The 4,933-nt window shown below is 39.5% G+C and overlaps 1 long non-coding RNA gene across 1 annotated transcript in view; it reads left to right on the top strand.

Moving 5' to 3' along the window:
• The first annotated feature begins 4,673 nt into the window (after positions 1 to 4,673).
• LOC104866350 overlaps positions 4,674 to 4,933 on the top strand; it is a 2,613-nt gene continuing 2,353 nt past the window's right edge. Inside the window, exon 1 of the long non-coding RNA XR_781425.1 lies at positions 4,674 to 4,776. This is a non-coding gene — a long non-coding RNA (uncharacterized LOC104866350). The remainder of the gene's footprint in view (positions 4,777 to 4,933) is intronic.

Raw genomic sequence — 4,933 nt, 5'->3', positions numbered from 1 at the left:
CCGCTCGACTGAGGATCCCACAAGCCCGGCAGCCGCGGCGCCGGCGGCGGCAGGCGGCATCCCAGGGTGATAGACCGGAGCAATCGAGGGCCGAGAGCCTGGCTGCGTGTGCAATCGTGTAAAGAAGCGGAGGAGGAACTGCTCCTAAAGGCAGGAAAAATCGGGCACCGAGTTATTCATCTAACCGGGCCCCGCCCACTTTCCAAAAGCTGTCTCCAGGACAGCCTAGCAGCGAGCGGTCTGGGTCTCCAGAGCTGCAGCTCACTTTAGAGACGACCTGGGAAGGCGGGGAGGAAAAGGGGTGCGGGAAATTTAAAAGGGAAGGAAAGGAACTTCCTTTTCTTCTCATCCGCTTCCTATTTATTTATTTATTTATTTCTGAAACACTTCTTTCTTATTGGACGAAGAGATTGAAGTTCAGACTGCTTTATTTTACAGTCACCCTAGAAACGCTTCCGTCCTGCTTAAAAAGAAGAGTTGGCAGCGGGCCTGGCTGGGACTGTGGGATCTGTACAGGATCCGCGCTCTGCTCCCGGTCCGCGCCGAAGCTGTCATCGGCTTAGAATAGCATGGCTAAGAAGTGTGGTGTGGATGGATGGACGGGCCTAGCACATGAAATGCTCAGAAGCCCAATCGTATTAAGCAAACGTGCCTTTTTTTTTTCCTTTGATCTTTGTGCAATATGTTGGCTTTTATTTTCCCCGCTGATATCACTTGTGTTTTATTTTTGGTTTATTTGTAGAATGTCTCCCTTCTTGATCTTGACTTTTATGTACACTCATTGCTCCTTTGCAGAGTGGTGTGCAAGGTAACATTCTAGTTTTCTGGTTTTGTGGTATATTGGTATATTTCAGCTTATCAAATGCTTAAAGTATACATTTTGTAATTTTCTTCCCATTCTTACTTTGACTAATACCATTTCAAACAAGAAGTGTCCTAAATGGTAACCTCATCCTGCTTGTATCACCGGTGAAGAAACAGGAATAAGCAGGTTGCCCAGCAAATCAGCCATCAGTACAGATAGATTTGTACTGTCTGCATGATACTGATTGCTTCAACTTTTCCTTCAAGAATCCTTTGTGATTAAAGTTTGTTGATCTGTTGCTTGGTGATATGTTGGAGGGATCTTTTCCAATATTTACAACCTTGCTTGCTTACTATCTGACTACACAATTAGTCTGAGAAGTCTAAACTATCATATGTGCTTTCCTGAATTTAGTGTTGAAGCCAGGCAGCTAAGGGCTCAGCACTGAGCAGAGATACAGCATTTTCATTTATAATAAAGTACTATTGATGCCTTGGTAACACAAATCAGAGAGTAAATGAATAACGGGCATCAGAAGTACAAATTTGAGTTTCTCTTCATTAGTCAATGTAAAGAAATTTATTTACCAAAGCCATTATCTCAAGAGCAACATTAGCAGTGATGTATGAAATACAGATTTTTTTCCCCTCCAAATTTGTTCTCTCAGTGGCATTGTTGCATCTGTTCTTGGGCTGAAAAAAAAAAAGCCTCTGCCAACCCCTAGTAATCCTTCTTCCTTAGTAATCCTATTTTCTTCATCCTAACCACTAAGTACTAAATACCAGTCCCTACTTCATCTCTCCATCCTGACCCCAGACTAGCTGCATGTCATTATCTAATTACCAAAGTGATATTATGTCTGCAATTCATATGATGTTCATAGTTTTCAAAGAAAATATTTTTACCACCTGAACAATAATTCTCAGATAAGCAGAACCAATATTTTTAAAAACACCATTTAGCCAATGAAAGAAATTGAAGCATAGAACTGTATTAAACAAACTATCTAAACACAGCTAGTTAGTAAACAGATTAAAACTCTAACCTTGAAATTTCTTAATTTACCAATGATTCAGGACTCTGTAAGGATATTTTTCTTAAGCGTATAGAATTATTCTGATGTTTGTGAAACAAACAGTAAACATTTTGTTGTTTTCAGAGAATATTATCAAGAAAAAAATACTGAAAAATAACAAAACATAAAAGTTATAAGCCAATTTGCATTGCTAGAAGGTGGCTTCTTGAATTTATACTACTGATATATCCATAATATAATCCCAAATTTTGATGTGAAGATAAATCCTTGGCTGGTAAAGTCTTAGTTTACATTGTTGTTTGCCAACAGACCTGTATGAAGGACAAAGGAGCTGAAGTCATAGTTAGCCCTCTCGCTTCTTCTTTCTCCCTTCTGTGGAGCTTTGAACACTAATTTCTCAGGGTTGATCTACATCTTTGTTGATGTTGGAACACATAACCTCAAGAATCAAACCCAAGATCCAAGACCTTCAAAAATTGGGAATCCACAGAGGAGATAAGTAAGTTCTGTAGATAATAGTCTGAAAACCAAAAGCTGACAACAGTCTGAGATTTCCAAAAGAAACAGATTATTATTTGTAAGTATATATTACTAATATCAAGGAGGTATGAGTATTTGAAATCATAACTGTTACAGCTAAGAGCCAGATACATGTCCAAGTTCCTCCTCTATTAAATTGTCAGAAAACAAACATTTAAAAGGTTTCCTCTTCATAAATGCTGTTAGCTAGTTTTTTCTAGACCACATAGTCCCTTTAGACTACATAAACATCACCTCTCAGCAGCCTACCTCCAAAGAGTAATATGCAGCTCTTAAACTGTGATTCATCAGTTTCCCTTTCTGTATTCCCTCTGCCCTTGGACACAGTGATGTACTACTCTTCCAATTATATTCTTTAATGTGGACCATAGCAGGAAGAAATTAGGTGTTGCCCAAGATTCTGTTCTGTCTTCCTTCTCCAATTACCTGGGGATCTATGCACTTTGATGATTATTCCTCTCACTTGGATAATGTTGACCTTGAGATACTCATCTCCAGTCCCATCCATGGTACTGAGGTCCAGTCAGGAATTTGTAAATGTTGAACGAGCCTATCAAGATATGCTTCCTGCACCTCACACCCAGTGCATGGAAAATAACCTCTTCATGTTCCTTTTTCCCCTCACCCAAACAGCTTTCCCTTCTTGAATTTCCTTTTTATGTTACTGGAACTAGTAGGTTCTATTTCAGACTTGCTTAAACAGGGAGTTACCTGAGTCCTCTCCCCCACCATAGGTTGCGTAGATTCAACCCTGCCTTCCATTCCTACTGATACCATCCTAGCTCAAACCTGGTTAGCTTTTACTAGCATTAGTTTTCTAGCTATTCTCTTTCCCCTGAGGACTTTATACCTCCAGTTTATCCAACTCTCTATTGTGGATGAGTTATCCTAAAGCACAGTTCAGACTAAGTCATATCTCAAAAGACAGCTCCCTGTTACCTGCTATATAAAATGTATTCTACCTCAACCTTAAAAGTGCCTCCCAAATATGATCCCAAACTGCCATTGCCGCCTCACTCCTTGCCTGTTTTTTAGCTAACTGAAATGGCACACTCCAGATATAGGTAATACTTACTTGCCCCCTTGCCACTGCCTAACGTTTTCATCGACCTAGAATGTCCTTTATTCCATCATCTTTATTCCATCACTACCAGAAACGAACCCCATCCAATGCCCATGTTCCCCATCAACTCATTCTCTATCCTCCAAGCTGGCGATGAGCTCAGCCTCTTCTGAGTTCCTATACAATTTGTTCCTGTCTCTCTTCTAGAACCATCCACAGTATATATTGTGGTATAGTCTTTTGTATAATTATTAGTGTGTACTATTGGATTATAAGCATCTTGAGGGCAGAGACCTTGTATTGTTCATGTTTATCACCCACAATGCTTTTCATATATGAACCCCTGGATGAAAGCAGAAGCCAGGAAACAAGAGTTTAGACTAAAGGGAATATGTAAACCTGGTTTGGGTCATGGATGTGTGGAGCTGCAAAAGACAATAAAAAATCAGTTTAATGAATTCAGTCATGTAATGCTCATTTTCTGTCCTGTACCTCTTCATTCTAAAAATAAACATAACTTGCCAAGCAGGATGACCAATACCTGTAATCCCAGTTTCTTGAGGCTGAGGTAGGAGGCTGCTTAAGCCTATAAATTTTGAGACCAGCTTGAGCAACAGAAATGAATAAATAAATGAATAATAAAACCTAGACCCAGGAATGTGGTGTGCCTTGCCCAAAGTTACATAACTAATGACAGAGGAAGAATTAGAACTCAGATCTGAACCTCAGTTCATCCATCAGCCCCATCAAAAAATTGATTCCTTTCCACCCTCTTCTGTGCTTCTCTAAATGGATATTTTTCTTTTGGGTGAAGGTTTTCTCCGTAAAGTAATTTTATTCTTTTACATATTATTTAAGCTTACAGCATTTGTACCACATTCCTGGCCCCACATATAATTTTAACAAAATTATACTTTTTTTTTAACCAAAGGACCAAACAGAGACATCAGAGAAACATCTGGTCTGATTCATCAGGGTAGCAGCAACATTTCTATTTATACATGAGCACAGCCCTATCTTTGTAGCTCTCAGCTGTTGCTCATTGCTCAGTATGTTCCCCTTTTCAACCTTGTCTGTCCCTCACCAAGATAGCATCCTGCATCCTGAGGCTTAAGCAGAATCTAATGCAGCAAAAGAACGTATTTCTTACTCTTTAGAAAAAGTCTGTATTTTGAAACTTTTTCTCTGCTTTCTCAGTCTCTTTGTTTTACACTGTAAGACAGAAAGCCTCAAGTGGTTGAGTGGCTGCCCGTCATTCTACTGCATTCTTGGTAGGAAGAAGTTGGATAAAAATCAAAACTATGGCACAAATCAAGTCTGGAAGCAGATCAGGTAAAAAGGAAGTGGGGGTATTAAATGGGGGTACTAGGGTTGATGTGGAGAATTTAGAGATCGCTAACTCTCTTCGCAACATTTGATAGTGATTTTAAATCAGAAAATGAATGGTCTTAGGCAGCCATTGGTTCCACACCAAAAAAAAAAAAAAAAA

This window comes from Fukomys damarensis, unplaced genomic scaffold (assembly GCF_012274545.1).
Source record: "Fukomys damarensis isolate Sample0158 unplaced genomic scaffold, DMR_v1.0_HiC HiC_scaffold_11, whole genome shotgun sequence".
Taxonomy (NCBI): Eukaryota; Metazoa; Chordata; class Mammalia; order Rodentia; family Bathyergidae; genus Fukomys; species Fukomys damarensis.
This window is presented reverse-complemented; position numbering and strand designations above follow the sequence as displayed.